Source organism: Lolium rigidum, chromosome 7 (assembly GCF_022539505.1).
Source record: "Lolium rigidum isolate FL_2022 chromosome 7, APGP_CSIRO_Lrig_0.1, whole genome shotgun sequence".
In the NCBI taxonomy this organism is placed as follows: Eukaryota; Viridiplantae; Streptophyta; class Magnoliopsida; order Poales; family Poaceae; genus Lolium; species Lolium rigidum.
In genome coordinates, this window is record NC_061514.1 from 100,733,492 (window position 1) to 100,754,451 (window position 20,960).

Below are 20,960 nucleotides of genomic sequence, written 5' to 3' on the forward strand. Positions count from 1 at the left end.
TCAAATAATAGATGGCTACATTCTGGTCGAAAGAAAGATCATGCCATAGCCGACTTAGCCATTCTAACTAAAATAGAGGGTCCACTCTAGTAAGAATGAAAATATGAAACAAGTAGGCTAAAATTTGAAACCACTAAGCTAGTAGCCTGGAGCAACGTAATATGACAGAGAGGGAATGTTATATATTACGAGAGGTTTAGAACTAGCAAATTTATGTAGGAAAACTCAGAGGCTCAAAACAAATATAACACACATATGCATTCTACTGGCAAATCAAATAATAGTATAAAATACAAAGATGGCTATAAACAAACATATAATTTGCTACATATAGACATTTCACTTGCTTCTGAAATCGTGACCACCACTAACAGCCTAAAATTCTTTTACCTATGTTTCAAAATATAAGATGTTTTGGTAGCCTGCCATAACATCTTATAATTTGGAACGGAGGCAGTAGAATAGTTGTAGGATTTAACGGTATAACTAATAATACTTGCTCTCATCAAAACTGGCTACCTACAACCATATTGTATTACATACATACACATGAACCTCTGGGCGAGTAGTGCTCTTCTTTTCCACAGGGTTCACTGCCAAATCTACCAAAATGAAACTATAACATAACCATCTCAGATTTAAACTTAAATACCAATTGTAGTTGGTGAGATAAAAATATAAAGCATCTATCTGCATGAAGTCCATCAAAATGCCTCAAAATTCGTTGGTTCTTAGAAAATCATTTGTGTCCAGTAGCCTGCGAGGAGAGGCTTGGGAGTCCACCAAATGGTAGTTTTGCTTTGCAAAATTAGTCTCTACCTCGGCGCCCTATTGTCCAGATACAGATACATCGTAATTAACATTGCTTTACGATATCCAGATGAACTCATGAGACAAAATTCGCTTTGTTCACTTAATTAGCATGTGAAAGTAGAACCATGTCGCGTAGATACCAACCATAACCAAAGTTCTAAACCTACCTCACTGGAAAACTGTAGTTCTGCAGTATCGCGTAATATTAACATGTACTCCACCTAACTACAAAAATAAACACTCAGAATAGTCTACCAGAGTGCTCAAAACCATTAATATTGATAACTCAAAATTACCTTTGATCAAGACTTTAGTGTCATCGCCTCTAGTATTCCAGCGGAGGTACCTAAATTGCGCGTATACGAGGAAAGCACGAAGTGGATACTTGGGTAGGCCACCAGATTGGTTTGGAGGTCATTGACATCAACACTCGGAACACCAACAAGCCCCAGAGGAGAAGCCAATGATGATATGACCTACACATTAGTTTTAACCTAGTTAATGAGAGTGAAAGAAAATATTACACAATACTACAGCATTCCCCATACATAAAACATGCACTAGAAAGAAATAGGCTTATACCTGAGACATAAGCATGTTCAGGTTGGTGTAGGTTGGGCGCTCAATATCAAGGGACTAGAGGCAGATGGCATAGATAGCCTCGTTGTTAAGAACAACCACATAAATGTGTTCAATGAGAGAGTGAGGACACACAAGTGAACTCAAGCTTGTAATTTATTCCACAGTCAACAAAGAGCTGCTCAAGGAGAAGAGAACCAAGGCCATAGCAAGTTCCACCTCCAACAGCGTTGAAGACAAGGAAGCCCTGGAGACCAATAGTGTAGTTTTCTGCAAGGTTCATGAAGTAGTCAAGGAAAAAATCAACAATCTCTTTGGCCAACTGTGATAATGGAGGCAATTGTTAGACAAATTATCAGCAACATAACAATTACTGTCATCATTGCACACAAGACACATCACCTAATGTAGCTGGAAAGAAATGCACCATGACATATCACAAAACATACATTGAATATCCAAGCATAAGCTACACCTACATTAACAAGGAGGGTGTAAAATACCATGTCATTCCAAAAACATAGCAAAATAAGGTGTCAAATTGACAAATAACCTGACATATATACTATCTACTAAGGTAAGTATGTAAAAGCCAAATACTAGTAAGGGTAGTATTGCTAGATAAAGCAATGATTATTAGACACGGACAAGTGTTATCTTGATGCCTTGACAGAAAACAACTTAAATTTGGAGAGCCACGGGAACTTCTTTAAATATAAGAAAGCACTCTTAAGCCTATACCAAGGAAAATAAGAAAGCACTCCATAAATTTGCCCCGTACTCCTAAATAAACCACCACGACTAAAAAGGAAGACTAGTAACAACTAGACAATGCATCTGATGGAAATCTAAGCAAAAACAGAAGCTAAAACTGAGTTAAGCTAGATATATAGGAGGTTAACAATGATTTTTTTGATAAATACATAATACTTGTTATCAATGAATTGCAATAACCAGTCTATATAACACATGATATTAACAAGCAAGTAAAAGTTGATTTTCCACCCTACCTGTATATTTGATGTAGACACATGTATATTGGCACATATATAGACTAAATAAACAAGTCAAATCAAGACACGTCAACACTACAAAAACACAAAATGCACAAACAAAACCAGGGGCATTCAAAGCCAAATTTATAATATGCATCTAATTAGTTCACACTACCAAATACATCACCGTTATGGGGCTCACCATAACCAAGGGACAACTTCATAAGTTGTGTCAGTACTATTGCACTTGGTAACATAGCTTAACACAAATAAATCAGGGGGACTCTACTGCATATGATGGTATAGAGCTTAATATACAAAGAGAAAAGGAAGATTTGATGGTGGGAATCAACCTTGCCGGCCATCAGTGAGCTTCACATGGACATCCATGTAGACAAACTTGGCCATGTCAAGTGCAGTATCCCTGCGCCCCAGCTGAACAAAAAAAAAAGAACAACAACAACACAAGCTTGCATCAATCAGACACATCACACAAATGAATCAGCCAAACATCCCAGGAAAAGCCAGGCTTACCATCTCAATCCCGGCAACTCAACCAAATCCTTCATCTACCAGATCTCGTATCAAAAATGTGATTCCAGGGAAAATCCTGACTGGTTATTGCAATTCATTGTTAACATCAGGTGTTATACGCCGTCTCTCAAAAATGATATAGTCAGAATCAAACTTAAGAAGTTAGCAAGCATAGAACATAAAAGGCACAGAATAAAGAATAAGAGTGCACAAAAGAGTTACATCATGGAATGGAATCACTAGTAATGACACATGCCAATCATATTCTCTGCAAATTTTAAGATTGTTCGCAGAAAAGTTTAAACACCTTCACATTACAGAAAATGACATGAAGTCGGTTGAAAGAAAAATTAAGATCACTCTCTTTATCTCATTCAAAGATGGATCAGAGAAACAAAAGCTGCATTTTTGCTCATGCAAGATTGTTTGTTCACAGGTAGAGTTCATGCAAGAATGCTGGTTTACAGATAGGGGCTCCGGTGGCTGATGGTGAACATGGTAATATGACCAAAAAAGTCTGAACATTTTTTATCCAACGACACAATAGCGTCATCACTTTTCTTTTTAAACATCAGACAATCATTGTAATTACAATATTTAATGTTCTACTTCTGAGCGGCAAATCTAATTAAAGACAAATGTAATCTTTTTTTCGAGGAAACGCAAAGGAATCTTTCTCTTTCATTTCGTTGAAGAGGTAGGGTTTGCTACATGTCTATTAGGTTGTTGGCAAATCATCTCTCGGGTTATCTTCAGACAGTAAGAGGTAGACATTGTACAACTTAATAGCCTACCCACTCAAATAATAGATAGCTACATGCTTGTAAAAAGAAGATCATGCCATACCAGACCTAGGCATTCTAACTAAAAATAAGGGCCCACTCTAGTAACAAATTAAAATTCGAAACATGGAGGTTAAAATTTCAAAAAAAAGCTAAGCTAGCAGCCTAGTGTAACGTGAAATGACTTGAGGGATTGTTAGATATTACGAAAGGTTTAGAACTAGGAAATTTATGTACAAAAACTCAAAGGTTCAAAACAAAATATAACACACTCATTCATTCTATTACGGAAAAGCTTCCACTTCATCAAGATTCTAGAATAATCTTTCAGAGCATATACAAGCTAAAGCTGCTGCATGGAGCTAGTTTTACCTCAAAGATGGTGAGTTCGGACCTACAGGCTAACACCCAGCACCATGCAACAATAGTACCATGTCATGCTTCAGCTGGAGCTTGGTGTATTCGTGAACTTGGTTATAACAGTGTGTTTTTGGCGTCTTATGTCCGCAAAAGCAGAATTAGATTCCTTCTATTGAAGTTGCAAAAAACCATTCCCTCTTTTTATTTGCAATTTGAGGTAAAGTGCTTCTTGATGCAAGACTGGAGAATCATACTACCAATAAAAGAAGGGCACAACCAATATATTTTCATAGGTAAATACAATCCAATTTACTATGTTGACAACATCTGCTCCCAAGTTAGTTGCTCAATTAGTAATAAAATATAGCAGGTTAATACTCTATTTTGAATCTTGACAAATATCTGAATGTGTAATAAGGAACATGAACCATAGTGTGCCCATTAACAATTCAAAGATTGGTCTGTAATACTTGATTTATTATACACACAATTTGACATGGCTAGGTAGCAATCCTTGAAAGAATGCACCAACAAATATTCAGTCAAATAATTATTTATTATGTTTAAATAAATGGTTCCCATGAGTGAGTTAGTGGCACAACATAATTCGAACTCCGCAAATCACTCTTAAACCTATAGGCCTATACAGGAAAAAAAAAACTGAAGCAGCTACTGAACAAAAAGGCAGCTAACAACCTAATTCCAGAACAACATTAGGAAAGTAGGAACCATGGTGAACAATAGATAGGTTTCACCTTAACTGAGACCCGATTAATAGGTTGTTCCTGAACACCTGATCATTAAAATAGCTCAAAATGGTATATCCCTGTCGTAAGCTTATGAATTGGAACCAATTATGCATTCAACAATTGATCATTGGATATGTGACATGCTAAAAAATTCTCAAACACACCCCAAAATATGTTACGGAGTACATGTATTATAAGAAATTGAAAACGATACAAAGTACAATCAGCACAGCGGAAACAACTAAAACTAAAGCCAATTCTAACAAAAGTTAGAAGAAAACTAGTAGATGGACTAGGAAAGCAAAGAAAAGCAAGAAGCAAAAACAACAACGAGGCTTGCCCGTATTAGTACTTTTCATGCCTATATAATGCTTTAGCAATTCCAATGTTGCCAGCAATTCGCTACATGATACAAAACCACTAAATACTAGTATATTTACTTTGAGAGGATTTACATCATGCATGTATACTAGGAACGAGCTGAAATCATGACTTGATAACCTCTTCTACTGCTAGCATACACGTACCTCTGCAGAATTTCTAACACCTCTAGCTAGAAAACTAAAACGTCTCAATGACACATAGAAGCATTGCCAGACAATACAACATACACTGCCAATACACACGATCAAGAAGAAGAAGAATTTCAGAATTCAAGATGAGTAATTCAATGCACAATTCCATTTTTTATGTCTACATAAGACCATCAAGATGTCAACAATTTTGACAGCAAGTTCGTTAGAAGTATCGGAATCACCTGCAAGGGTGCGACATTCATCAGGTTCACACACTAAGCCCTCTTCCAATTTGGTGAGGCGCCTTCCTCTGAGACACTCCACCGTCCACTCCAATGGCTGCCCAAGATAGAATGCAAGAGAATCAATAAAAAAATGTCAGGTTTAAAAATTTCTAGTGCTTTTCATAGACAGTTCAGAGTTCGGTCTACTAAATAATATAGCTGAAAACATTTTTTCTAACCCAACAGACAATGCCGCAATACATAGATACAGACCAAGCACATCTGGACCAACAACAAACATAATTTCAGTCTAACCATTTATTAGGAAAAACTATCATTACAAGAGCATACCCCAAATAAGGAGAACAATGTTTCATGATTTATAGCAGAATTAACTAGCTAGTATGTCTTCAAGAGTTTCAGGTAGTATTTGCTCATTTGGATATTAGAATTGCTGCATGCATCAGTACGCAGAATGACTATAATTGTAATTCTGCTCACAAGAAACAAAACAAAATAAATAATGATCTGGGTGTACAGCTACATGTAAAGATGACATACTTTGTTCTTTCTTTCTCAAAATCGTTCTCTTCCTGCTAAATTACTTAACTAAAGGATTATATATCTTTACTTGGCTTGACTGCCTACATGACACAAGGAAAAAACTACAACTAGAAAAATCGAATCTAAGACCATATTCACCTCACAAATGCACCATTAAATTCCTACATTCCTACACAAAACAATGATTGAGGTATACAAACAACAGACTGAAAATGAGATGTGCCTTTGGTGACACATGAATTTCAGAGAACTCCCTGTGACAGCATGAATGGAACAGAGAGTTGCTTGCTTGATTTGCAGTTTCAATTGGTAGAAGAAATATTCATACCACCTCCCTAGATACAGGTGACTGAATCAGGAGAACAAATAGGATTTGGAAGAAATTAGAAGGCTCCTATTTGTTTGGACTTTAGGTAAAAAAATCTGATTCCGTTAGCTGCTTGCTTATTTCCTCAAATATAACACCTCGTACGTCTGGTAAAAAGCAAGTTATGGACATGTTTTTGCTCCTGAGCTACTAGAGAAATGTCCATAATTGTACAACGTAGCCTAGCACTTGGTCAGTCAGCATATTTGTGGAAACTAGTAGTAGTACTACATAACTAAATGGAGATTACATATATGCGTCAGTTTGGCTGACACCACAACACAGCTTCTTTCCTCTCTCGATTAGCACACAAATCACATCCAGTTCCATTGACACAGCAAAGCAAAGCAGAGCCAGAATTGGTCTCACCTGCAAACAGACGATGGCCTCACATGGCGGGCAGCACATGGCGGGGAGTCGCGCCGGCAATGCCGACGGACAAGCCTTCTGTCCCGTCCTTAGAGGAGATGCGTGGAGGACGGTGGCATGAGCATCCCTCCATGGCTCACGGCGCCGCCGTCCCGCCCTGATGGCCGGCGTGCAGCGCCCTCCCAAGTGCATCGGCAACGCGTGCGATGCGGTCTGGCGAGCTCGACGGAGCGCCGCGCCCGAACCAACCGATGCATGCGCGCACCGGTGAGAAAGCCAACTGCACCGCCACAGGTTCATGGCTGAAGGAGCTAGGCCTGGAGCCACATCTCAGGGGTCCGGCGGCGCCAACAAGAGGAGATACATCGCTGGTAGGGTTCGACGGGGAGCATCAGATCAACGGTTCCGCGGCATGGCATCGATGGAGGGCGACACATGAATTTCAGGCATCTCCCGGTGACTGCATACAAATTGTGGAACAGACCAACATCAGTAAGTTATTTGCCTGATTTTGATTTCCGATTTGGTACAAGAAATCCTCAAATCACCTTCCTATATACAAGTGATAGAATCAAGAGTACAGATTAGAAGGCTCCTATATATTTGTTTGGACACTTTCGGTACTAAAAGCTGATTCAGTCAGCTGTTGGCTGATGTACTCAATTATTACGCCTCATCCGTCTGGTAAGAAGCAAAGTTATGGACATGTTTTTGCTCCTGGATTATTGGAAAAATGTTTGATGATTGTATATTGTAGCCTACTACTTAAGAGATTTTAGTGTTGATCAATCAGCAATTTTGTGGAGGCTAGTACTAGTAGATAACCTAAAGGAGAAGACACCACAATACTAGCTTCTTTCCTCTCTGGATTAGGACACAGAGCACCTCCACTTGCATCGACACAGTAAGGAAAAGCAGAGCGGGGCGAGAAGTGTTCTCACCTGCGGACAAACGGTGGCTTCACATGGCCGGCCACGGGGAAGCCGCGCGCGCAGCAGTCCTTGCAGAGCGGGGAGCTGCGTCGGTGATGCCGACGGACGAGATCCCGTCCCCTCCTCAGAGGAGACGCGTGGAGGACGTCGGCATGAGCGGCCGTCCATGGCTCGCGTCGCCGCCGTCCCGTCCAGGTGGCCGGCGTGCAGCGCCCTCCCAACTGCATCGGCCACGAGCGCGACGCGGTCTGGCGAGCTCGACGGAGCGCGGCGCTCGAACCAACCGCGCACCGGCGAGAAAGGCAACCGCGCCGCCACGGTTTCTTCGCTGAAGGAGCTGGGCCTGGAGTCGCGTTGCATGGGTCTGGCGGCACCAACAAGACGGGGTACATCGCTGCTAGGGTTCGACGGGGAGCATCAGATCGATGGTTCCGAGGCATGGCATCAGTGGAGGGCGAGGATGTGTGGTGCCGGGGCGGTGTTGAGCAGCGCGAGGAGACGCCGGAGCTGGCCGGGATCTGGCCGTCGTGGCGGAGGCGGCGGCGGAGGAGATCGGGAGAGGCGTGCGTGATGGGAGGAGAAAATGGCGTGAGGCGTTGAGTGTTTTCTTTCTTTCTTTGAACTGCTTGTGGAAATCTGCGGTAGGAGACATGGTGGAAGAACGTTTAATTTGTTTCCTAAATATCTGGAACCTACATATTTCTGTGATTACTTACTTTCCTAGTACAAAGTAGGCAGTTGATTCCTCGATTGCTTTTTCCCACAATTGATTGAGCAGAAAAACAATCTTCCGTGCAAATCATCTTACTAATTATAGACACGGTTTAAATTCTATTGATGCCTTACCAAATTTTCAATAGAATTGCGCTTTTCCTTATTAACTATCACACTTGATTGGGTAGAAAAACAAACTACCGAGTAAATCATCTTGATTTTAGGCACGATTTAAATTCTACTGATGCCTCACCATATTTTCTATAGGAATAATTAATTTTTTTCTTGGTCTACGGGATTTGCCTCTCGACCTTCCAAATCTGAATATACTTGGTCAACAAGCTCCAACAATCAGATTTTCATCTGCAGATACTCCCTCCATACACAAATGAGCGAATGTCTATGTTTCCCAAGACCAATTAAGCATTTTTTTACTCACTCCATACCGATTAATTTGTTCAATAAAATAATAAGACATATACCACATATTATACTGTTGAACAAGGCTGTAAAATATGGGGACACATAAAATCACGCAAAATAGAGTGTCGGTAATTCGTATAACTCATATACCACTTTTCAAATGGCACGTCCTTCACAAGTTGGACTACCCTCCATAAACTTTATATGCTTAGAGTGGAAAGCTCCCACTTTGAATCAGCTGAACAAATTTTTATAACTTGGCTAGTTGTAAGTCAATATTGTTTATGTGCCCTATTATGTCACTAATCAAGAGAAAATACACATAAATCACCACTTCTTTTTATCAAAGTATTGCCTTTATAGGAGCCACAATCATAGGAACACATGAAAGCATGCCAAAACCATCACAAACCCTAACCTATTGCATGTGGTCGTAACTAGGAACATTCAATACACAAGTTTTAAGCGGCACCTCCTTAACAAATTGGACCGCCTAGCAAAAAAAGTATGTACTTAGCGCGGGAAACTTCCACTTGAGAGCAAGTTAACTAGTTTTGTAACAAGTTAGTATATTTTTTAGATGGTATTGTTATTATCCCTTACTAAACCATAAAGAAATAGGAAAATCACATATATCACCAATTTGTATAAAAAAAATTGGTGTATTTTCAGTCTCTGGGGCCACATTCAGTCAAGCAAAAACAGTCATAAAACCATATCTTTGACATGAATTGGTAACATGTATATATATAAGGTTGGTGGGAAAGTAGACAATCCAATACACAACTTACTAATAGGAAGTTTCTAGACATGGAGCTCAAAACTCGTACCTCGAAGCAAATGAACATTTTTATAATAAATTGGGTCTTTTGAGTTGGTTTTGCTACTATGCCCTATTATATCACTAATAAGGAGGAATTCACATACAATCACCGCTTCCTAAATAAGTTAGGTGTATTTTCATTCTTGTGTTGCTAAACATGTGAACACATTAAATCACACAAAAAAAACCTAGCTCTTTGGCATGGTGTCCATAATAATGCCATTGGTACAAATACTATGGTTTTACTCAACACCACATAAACTTGTGAGCTAAGCAAGGCATGTCACCATTGTGTGGGCCCTACATCATCTCTTAGCTAGTTAGTTATTCTCCAACCCTATAGGGCATGTATGTCTCGTTACTGAGATATGTCGTCGGAAACTACATCCACCCGTCCGCTACTTCGTGTGTTCCCCGCTTGCCACTTGTGCAACCCTATAATTAACTCGTTGTGATTCTTCTAGTCCTTAGAACTCTCGAAGTCACACAAAGTCAAGTATCTAAATACCTATTTTCCATGAAAAGTATTTAAATACCATCTTCTCCCATTTGGCAGAAGCCTCTCGATTCCATAGTTCTTGTGTGAGCCGCTCACATTCACATCTAAAACTATTTGTTAACACAAGAAGGGACTTGAAGGACCCCGAACACACTATATACTACCATAAGCTCAACACATCTTACAGAAAGACCCTAATGAAATAGGGAACTACAAATTGGTTCTTGTCTTTTGCAAAGAGCCATTGGACCAAAAGAACCAACAATAGCTGGATGACCGCCTAGTGGCTCGAGCACATGGCGGTGTAGCCTCTAGAGAAGGTTGTCCTTTGACCACCGCCATGCTTTTGATGAACCATTGTTGCTGATGTGCTCTCCCGATAGAAATCTCCAAAACACCGGGCCAAATTCCTGCTTGAGCATGGATGTTGTCAACGTGATCAATGGACTATGTTTTGTGTACTCATGATTCAACATGCATGGTAAACAGGAAAAACAAAAGGCGTGAGATGTTTTGGAGCTCAGGCTACATGTCACTAACCAAGAGGAAATACACATAAATCACTACTTTTTCATCAAAGTATATTGGAACACATGAAATCATGCCAGAACCATCAGAAAACTTAACCTATTGCACGTGGTCCAGATATGGGTATACAACCTTGTTTGTAACTAGGAAAATTAAAGAAACAAGTTTGAAGTGGCACCTCATTAACAAATTGGACCGCCTAGCAAAACAAGTATGTACTTGGAGCAGGAAACTCCCACTTTAGAGCAAGTTAACTAGTTTCTATAACGACTAGGTATCCTTTTGAGATGGTCATGTTATTATGCATTATTAAACCACTAAGAAATAGAAAAATAACATAAATCACCAATTTTTATAAAAAGTTGGGGCATTTTCATCCTAGGGGCCACATTAGATCAAGCAAAAATGGTCGTAAAACCATATCTTTGGCATGAATTACTAACATGGGCATATAAGGTGGAAAAGCAGACAAACCAATACACAACTTACTAACATGAAGTTTCTAGACATGGGGCTCAAAACTCACACTTCGAAGCAATGAACATTTTTATAATAATTGGGGTCTTTTTTTAGTTGGTTTTGGTACTATGTAGTATTATATCACTAATAAGGAGGAGTTTCACATACAATCACCACTTCTAAATAAGGTAGGAATATTTTCATTCGAGTCCGAACACGTGAACACATAAAATCATGCACAAAACCCTAGTTCTTGGGCATGGTGTCCATAATAATGCCATTGTTACAAATACTATGGTTGTACTCAAAACCACATAAACTTGTGAGCTAAGTGAGGCATGACGCCGCTAGCTAGGGGGAACAAAGTCACTTGGGATGACAGAGCTTTGATGGACATCCATGGACGCCACGATGAAGTGCCCATGCCGCCCCTTCAGGCTCACTGCCCGAGAGGAAATAGAAAGGTTGACATTCGACCAGAAGAATCAACAATGACTGGAAGATCGGTAAATGACCAGAGTAGAGGGCGGCGTAGCCTCTAGAGAAGGTCGTCCTTCGAGCGGTAAATGAAACATTGTTGTTCATACGCTCTCCTAGGAGCAATCTCAAAAATACCAATCCAAAATCATCCTTGAGCGTAGATGTTGCTGACCAAGAACATGAAGCCTCGCCTAATCTCCTTCAACTTTCCCAAGAAACTGCTCACCTTGCCTTAAGGTGGCAGTTTTCCCCATGGGGACTGGGTATCTCACCCATTAGTGGCGGGGATGGGGGCCATTTTCTCCCCACGGGTATGGTAGGGCGGGTATCCGTTAGCTAGCGGGTACATGTACGAGGGACGACTTGGAAACAAGGAGTCCCTGCGGATACCCGATAAGCAACCCTAAAACTAAGCTGATCCATTCATTTCCCCCACCCCCGGCCGCCACTCTCCCCATCTCTGCGGTCTGTCCCGATTCCCATGTCCCCATTCCCCTCGCCTCTGGTCCCTATTTCCATCTACCCTAGACCACGGCTACTAAGCGGCGGTGAGCAGCTCGTCCATCCATGAGGTCCATCGCTTCCCGTCTACTACCTCTGGTCCCTTCTCCCGTGGCCCTCACCCGCTCCTCGTCCTGACGTCCTCCTTATCAAGATCGCAAGGCGATCAATGGCCGAGAAAGAAGATGGTTGCGACGGTGACGGACGACTCAGCAATGACGGTGCCCAGCGACTCTGCGAGTACGATGATGATTGCGAGTGGGAGTAGGTGCAGGCGAGGCTGGTGACACACTGATGCGGCCATCTGCATCTACTAAGCGATTTGCGAGTTGAAGCAGTTGACCAACGAGTACGAGCAGTTGCCAGCTAGTATCCGTGGGGATTGGGTACCCGATTATTTCGGGGATGGGGACGATATTCCCCTCGCGAAGCTTGGTAGGGATGACATGGATGTGGATTAGCGGGGATAGGGCGGGGATGGTGGAGAGCCCCCCGGAGACCCCCGTCCCCATCTCCACCTTAAACCCCGCCTCACCTCCACCACCCTGACGATGACAATAAGAATGGATTAGCAGCCGATACCCCTCCAACACCACTCAATATCGGGCACACCCGACCCTTACTGTAGACATATCGAACGGTAACGCCACGATTTTGTCCATCCCCAACTCCGGCTTTGACCTTGAAAGCACCATGGCAGACCTCTGCTAGACTTAACCTGTGTGCTCTAACGATTGATCCCATACCGGCATGCCGCCAAACTCCACTAGCGAAAACCTACACGTAGAGCTACTTCTAAACCTAGTATACAAGGAGGGAATGTGGCTACCTCGCACACACTCGCTCACGACGGACGCACCTCTAGAGGAAGGAGGCAGAGGCGGCACCGAGGGTGGACTCTCAAGAGCTCTTTGGAAGGAACGGGAAAAGTCTAGATTCACATCTAAGACGACACATACTCATTTAGCTTTATTTAGGTTCTAAGTAGCAAGATTTTTGGTCTCGGACTTGAGGTTTGATATTCTTTTGTTATGATTTGATGCTCAAAGGGTATATATATAGAAGCTTTCTAGGGCGTTCCTAGGGTTTTGGTGCAGTTTGGGCGGGAAAGTTTGACTAAATTGTTGAAATAAATTTAAAAGTGGCCGCTAAGTAAACTGGGCCAAAACACTCCAATACGCCAGCCCACCCGTTTAGGGTTAGTCCAACCGCAGCACTCCTCTAACCAACCAGGTCACGCCATTTCTCCTCTAACCACCAGCGCGAAAGAAGTCCAAATAACCCCCCTATCTATTGCATTTGGGGCGCTAACCCCCCTTATGTTTCAACTGGGTTATTTAACCCCCACAAGTATCCAAAACCAGGCAAATTACCCCCCTAAGACTATATGGGCTGTTTTGGTAGCGGTTTTGGCCACGGTGGTTAGTGGTTTCGGCCACATAGGCCACGCCTCAGTCCTCATCCTGAAACGCCTCTTGCGTGCAGACAAAGGACCCGCCCGCCGCCGCCGAGCAACACCATGGGCTCCTTCCTCCCCATCCTCGTGCTCGCCGTCGCGGCCAATGGCCTGCTGGTGATGCGGTTGCATGGCCTGAACCAGGGACAACATCTACCTGCTCACCCTGCCGACGGCGCGCTCGCGGATTGAACCCAGTGACGCCACGCCCTGCCGCTCGGATGGGCATCTCGCTCGTGAACAAAGCGGGTCAGCAGCGAGGTCCCGGCCTTCTCGGCCTTCCTCGCCGGCGTCGCCATGCTCCAAGAGCTCATCTCCCCTAGAACCTGTTCACGCCGGGCCCGTGCCGACCGAGCTCTGCCGTCTCGCGATTGTAGGGTTTCTCGTCGGCGGCGGACAGGCGCGTCGCCGCTGTAGCCTAAAGAGAATGCTGTCTTCTCTCTAAGCCACACCTCGCTCAGCTCGCTGCAAGTCTCGAGCCTCGATCGAACACTGATGCAGCTTCTCTGAGCGGTCGCTTCTCGTGGCGCTGTTCAGCGGGCTGAAGCACGTAGAACCTGCTGCCGTCGCTTGATACGTCTCCGACGTATCGATAATTTCTTATGGTCCATGCCACATTATTGATGTTATCTACATGTTTTATGCACACTTTATGTCATATTCGTGCATTTTCTGGAACTAACCTATTAACAAGATGCCGAAGTGCCGATTCTTTGTTTCTGCTGTTTTTGGTTTCGAAATCCTAGTAAGGAAATATTCTCGGAATTGGACGAAATCAACGCCCGGGGGCCTATTTTGCCACGAAGCTTCCGGAAGTCCGAAGACGAAACGAAGTGGGGCCACGGGGTGCCCAAACCCTAGGGCGGCGCGGCCCCCCTTGGCCGCGCCGGCCTATGGTGTGGGGCCCCTGTGCCCCCTCCGACTTGCCCTTCCGCCTACTTAAAGCCTCCGTGACGAAACCCCCGATGCAGAGAGCCACGATACGGAAAACCTTCCGGGAGACACCTCTAGTGAGCTGTGGACCCCGGTCCAATTCTCTTTACTGAAATTCAATCTACTTGCAATCTTGTTTCATTGTTTTTACGCAAACAATCATCTTCCACACAATACGCTTAATCCTTTGTTACGACAAGCCGGTGAGATTGACAACCTCAGCTGTTTCGTTGGGACAAAGTACTTTGGTTGTGTTGTGCGGGTTCCACGTTGGCGCCGGAATCCCTGGTGTTGCGCCGCACTACATCCCGCCGCCATCAACCTTCAACGTGCTTCTTGGCTCCTCCTGGTTCGATAAACCTTGGTTTCTTTACGAGGGAAAACTTGCTGCTGTACGCATCATACCTTCCTCTTGGGGTTCCCAACGAACGTGTGAGTTACACGCCATCAAGCTCTTTTTCTGGTGCCGTTGCCGGGGAGATCAAGACACGCTGCAAGGGGAGTCTCCACTTCTCAATCTCTTTACTTTGTTTTTTGTCTTGCTTAGTTTTATTTACTACTTTGTTTGCTGCACTAAATTAAAATACAAAAAAATTAGTTGCTAGTTTTACTTTATTTGCTATCTTGTTTGCTATATCAAAAACACAAAAAAATTAGTTACTTGCATTTACTTTATCTAGTTTGCTTTATTTACTGTCTTGCACTCTATATTAAAAATACAAAAAAAAAAATTAGTTATTTTTGTTACCATGTCTAGCTCTGAACCTGTTACTTCTTCGCCTGAAGAATTAGTCTTCACTTTTAAACAAGGGGATGAGGAGAGTTTTAAGGATGCTTGGTCTAGAATTTTTACTTCTTATCGTAAAGCTGAACCTCAAATGACTCTAAGTTTGCTCCTTAGTAATTTTTATTTTGGTCTTATGGTTCGCTATAGATATGCTTTGGATACTTTAGTGGGAGGAGATTTCCTTCATTGCAATGGGGATCAAGCTTTTAATGCCATAAAGAAGTTGGTTGCATCACATGATTCAGCTAATAACTTTGATTCAGCCCTCATTAGCATATATAGTAGATTAAACAATCTCGAGATAAGTACATCTCGCTTGGATGATAACTATTGCCACGTTCGTAATCGTCTTGAACAAGTTTTAGTGAACTCTAAACTTTCATTGTGGGATCCTACTTGTTAAAATTGTTATCGGTGATCGAACTCTTCATGCCTACTTGTGATATTATGTATGAATTTTGCCTTATGCCTGAAAGCATTTATAAATCTTTGAAACTTTGGGGAGTCGATGAAGGAGGAGAAGAAATAACTCTCATTGATAACTCTATTATAATTCCTAAGGGAATAGCCGCAGGTGTGCATACAACCATTCTTGGAAGAACAATATCCATTGATTATCTTGTTGTTGAAACAGGAAAACTCATACTCGGAAGATCCCTGCTGAAACTATTGGGAGCAGTCATTGATGTTGGAGAAGGCACTCTGAAATTCACCTCTATACCGGGGGGAATCATATATTTCCTAAACCAAAGGGAAAGAAAAACAATAAGAAAGGTAAGGGTAAAGCCCAAGGTAAGGTTGACACACCGTCTCTTGATAATACTTGATACACACTTTCGCGCCTAGCTGAAAGGCGTTAAAGAAAAGCGCTTATGGGAGACAACCCATGTTTTTACCTACAGTACTTTGTTTTTATTTTGTGTCTTGGAAGTTGTTTACTACTGTAGCAACCTCTCCTTATCTTAGTTTTGTGTTTTGTTGTGCCAAGTTAAGCCGTTGATAGAAAAGTAAGTACTAGATTTGGATTACTGCGCAGTTCCAGATTTCTTTGCTGTCACGAATCTGGGTCTACCTCCCTGTAGGTAGCTCAGAAAATTAAGCCAATTTACGTGCATGATCCTCAGATATGTACTCAGCTTTCATTCAATTTGAGCATTTTCATTTGAGCAAGTCTGGTGCCATTTTAAAATTCGTCAATACGAACTGTTCTGTTTTGACAGATTCTGCCTTTTATTTCGCATTGCCTCTTTTGCTATGATGGATGAATTTCTTTGATCCACTAATGTCCAGTAGCATTATGCAATGTCCAGAAGTGTTAAGAATGATTGTGTCACCTCTGAATATGTTAATTTTTATTGTGCACTAACCCTCTAATAAGTTGTTTCGAGTTTGGTGTGGAGGAAGTTTTCAAGGATCAAGAGAGGAGTATGATGCAACATGATCAAGGAGAGTGAAAGCTCTAAGCTTGGGGATGCCCCGGTGGTTCACCCCTGCATATTCTAAGAAGACTCAAGCGTCTAAGCTTGGGGATGCCCAAGGCATCCCCTTCTTCATCGACAACATTATCGGGTTCCTCCCTGAAACTATATTTTTATTCCATCACATCTTATGTGCTTTTCTTGGAGCGTTGGTTTGTTTTTGTTTTTTGTTTTGTTTGAATAAAATGGATCCTAGCATTCACTTTATGGGAGAGAGACACGCTCCGCTGTAGCATATGGACAAGTATGTCCTTAGTTTCTACTCATAGTATTCATGGCGAAGTTTCTCCTTCGTTAAATTGTTATATGGTTGGAATTGGAAAATGATACATGTAGTAATTGCTATTAATGTCTTGGGTAATGTGATACTTGGCAATTGTTGTGCTCATGATTAAGCTCTTGCATCATATGCTTTGCACCCATTAATGAAGAAATACATAGAGCATGCTAAAATTTGGTTTGCATATTTAGTTTCTCTAAGGTCTAGATAATTTCTAGTATTGAGTTTGAACAACAAGGAAGACGGTGTAGAGTCTTATAATGTTTTCAATATGTCTTTTATGTGAGTTTTGCTGCACCGGTTCATCCTTGTGTTTGTTTCAAATAAGCCTTGCTAGCCTAAACCTTGTATCGAGAGGGAATACTTCTCATGCATCCAAAATACTTGAGCCAACCACTATGCCATTTGTGTCCACTATACCTACCTACTACATGGTATTTTCCGCCATTCCAAAGTAAATTGCTTGAGTGCTACCTTTAAAATTCCATCATTCACCTTTGCAATATATAGCTCATGGGACAAATAGCTTAAAAACTATTGTGGTATTGAATATGTAATTATGCACTTTATCTCTTATTAAGTTGCTTGTTGTGCGATAACCATGTTCATCGGGGACGCCATCAACTATTCATTGTTGAATTTCATGTGAGTTGCTATGCATGTCCGTCTTGTCCGAAGTAAGAGAGATCTACCACCTTATGGTTAAGCATGCATATTGTTAGAGAAGAACATTGGGCCGCTAACTAAAGCCATGATCCATGGTGGAAGTTTCGATCTTGGACATATATCCTCAATCTCAAATGAGAAAATTATTAATTGTTGTTACATGCTTATGCATAAAAAAGGAGTCCATTATCTGTTGTCTATGTTGTCCCGGTATGGATGTCTAAGTTGAGAATAATCAATAGCGAGAAATCCAAATGCGAGCTTTCTCCTTAGACCTTTGTACGAGCGGCATAGAGGTACCCCTTTGTGACACTTGGTCAAAACATGTGCATTGTGATGATCCGGTAGTCCAAGCTAATTAGGACAAGGTGCGGGCACTATTAGTACACTATGCATGAGGCTTGCAACTTGTAAGATATAATTTACATGATACATATGCTTTATTACTACCGTTGACAAAATTGTTTCATGTTTTCAAAATCAAAGCTCTAGCACAAATATAGCAATCGATGCTTTTCCTCTATGGAGGACCATTCTTTTACTTTCAATGTTGAGTCGGTTCACCTATTTCTCTCCACCTCAAGAAGCAAACACTTGTGTGAGCTGTGCATTGATTCCTACATACTTGCTTATTGCACTTGTTATACTACTCTATGTTGACAATATCCATGAGATATACATGTTACAAGTTGAAAGCAACCGCTGAAACTTAATCTTCTTTTGTGTTGCTTCAATGCTTTTACTTTGAATTATTGCTTTATGAGTTAACTCTTATGCAAGACTTAATTGATGCTTGTCTTGAAGTGCTATTCATGAAAAGTCTTTGCTATATGATTCACTTGTTTACTCATGTCATATACATTGTTTTGATCGCTGCATTCACTACATATGCTTTACAAATAGTATGATCAAGATTATGATGGCATGTCACTCCGGAAATTATCCGTGTTATCGTTTTACCTGCTCGGGACGAGCGAGAACTAAGCTTGGGGATGCTGATACGTCTCCGACGTATCGATAATTTCTTATGTTCCATGCCACATTATTGATGTTATCTACATGTTTTATGCACACTTTATGTCATATTCGTGCATTTTACGGAACTAACCTATTAACAAGATGCCGAAGTGCCGATTCTTTGTTTTTCTGCTGTTTTTGGTTTCGAAATCCTAGTAAGGAAATATTCTCGGAATTGGATGAAATCAACGCCCGGGGGCCTATTTTGCCACGAAGCTTCCAGAAGTCCGAAGACGAAACGAAGTGGGGCCACGGGGTGCCCAAACCCTAGGGCGGCGCGGCCCCCCCCTTGGCCGCGCCGGCCTATGGTGTGGGGCCCCTGTGCCCCCTCCTGACTTGCCCTTCCGCCTACTTAAAGCCTCCGTGACGAAACCCCCAGTACCGAGAGCCACGATACGGAAAACCTTCCAGAGACACCTCTAGTGAACTGTGGACCCCGGTCCAATTCTCTTTACTGAAATACAATCTACTGCAATACTTGTTCTACTGTTTTCGCAAACAATCATCTTCCACACAATACGGTTAATCCTTTGTTACGAGCAAGCCGGTGAGATTGACAACCTCACTCGTTTCGTTGGGACAAAGTACTTTGGTTGTGTTATGCGGGTTCCACGTTGGCGCCGGAATCCCCGGTGTTGCGCCGCACTACATCCCGCCGCCATCAACCTTCAACGTGCTTCTTGGCTCCTCCTGGTTCGATAAACCTTGGTTTCTTTCTGAGGGAAAACTTGCTGCTGTGCGCATCATACCTTCCTCTTGGGGTTCCCAACGAACGTGTGAGTTACACGACATCATCGCTCTGAGCCTCGATTGAGCATCGTCGCAGCTGATCTGAGCAGTCGCTGCTCGAAGGAGATCTCCAGCAGCAGCACATCGACGGCAAGGTAAGGCTGCATCGGGGATCTTCCTCCCTCTTTGTAAGGGAGTTTTTGCCTACTCTATGTAGCGTGTAGTGCAGATTGCAGAAGAATGGCATGTCCTGCAATCGTATGACGTGGTAGCATAAGCATATTGATTACTGATATTAATTAGTGATGCCTGCAGATGCAAAAACAATCGGCAGGCTCTGTATACAGACCAGTCCGTGATTCGAGGGAAAGGTGTAGCTTCTTTGGGGGAAATCGAACGAACCTGCGCTCATTCAAGAACCACCAACCACCTTTGAATCTTCAATTAGATAGGCCGATCATAGGATTGGACCTCGTCGTCCTTGACAGGAGAGAGGAGCAGAGCGGGATGAGCGGTGCGGGGGGGGGAGCGGACCGGAAGTAGACTGGACCGCCCTCGAATCTTCAATTTATGCCGCCGCTCATCGGATTTGATATCGACCTGAGAAAGAGCGGCGGTCGGCGGAGAGATGAGCGAGGAACGGAATTGTGTTGTTCGGCAAGAGAGAGAAGGAGATGGACGACCGGATGCGGTGCGGTGGAAGATGGTTTGGCCGGACCAGGTGTTAGTTGGACTAACATCACTATCCACGTGGACGAAACCACTATCAAAACAGCCATTACCGGTAATTTGCATGGTATTCCATACTCAGGGGGTAATTTGCATGGTATTCCATACTTAGGGGGGGTCATATGTACCAGTTAATAGTTAGGGGAGAAAACAATCGGCAGGCTCTGTATACAGACCAGTCCGTGATTCGAGGGAAAGGTGTAGCTTCTTTGGGGGAAATCGAACGAACCTGCGCTCATTCAAGAACCACCAACCACCTTTGAATCTTCAATTAGATAGGCCGATCATAGGATTGGACCTCGTCGTCCTTGACGGGAGAGAGGAGCGAGAGCGGGATGAGCGGTGCGGTGGGGGGAGCGGACCGGAAGTAGACTGGACCGCCCTCGAATCTTCAATTTATGCCGCCGCTCATCGGATTTGATATCGACCTGAGAAAGAGCGGCGGTCGGCGGAGAGATGAGCGAGGAACGGAATTGTGTTGTTCGGCAAGAGAGAGAAGGAGATGGACGACCAGATGCGGTGCGGTGGAAGATGGTTTGACCGGACCAGGTGTTAGTTGGACTAACATCACTATCCACGTGGACAGAAACCACTATCAAAACAGCCATTACCGGTAATTTGCATGGTATTCCATACTCAGGGGGTAATTTGCATGGTATTCCATACTTAGGGGGG

General features: G+C 42.7%; 1 long non-coding RNA gene across 2 annotated transcripts; it reads right to left on the reverse strand.

Annotated features, from left to right (window-relative positions):
- Positions 1-1,113: 1,113 nt before the first annotated feature.
- LOC124678501 lies at positions 1,114-5,654 on the reverse strand. 2 transcript variants are annotated; one of them, XR_006994514.1, is made up of 5 exons: positions 5,570-5,654; positions 2,922-3,001; positions 2,741-2,822; positions 1,396-1,662; positions 1,114-1,289 (listed from the first exon to the last, which is right to left on the reverse strand). It is a non-coding gene; the product is annotated as an uncharacterized LOC124678501 (long non-coding RNA). The 2 variants fall into 2 exon arrangements; XR_006994513.1 differs by lacking the exon at positions 5,570-5,654 and having other exon boundaries at positions 2,922-3,180.
- Between the last annotated feature and the right edge of the window lie 15,306 nt (positions 5,655-20,960).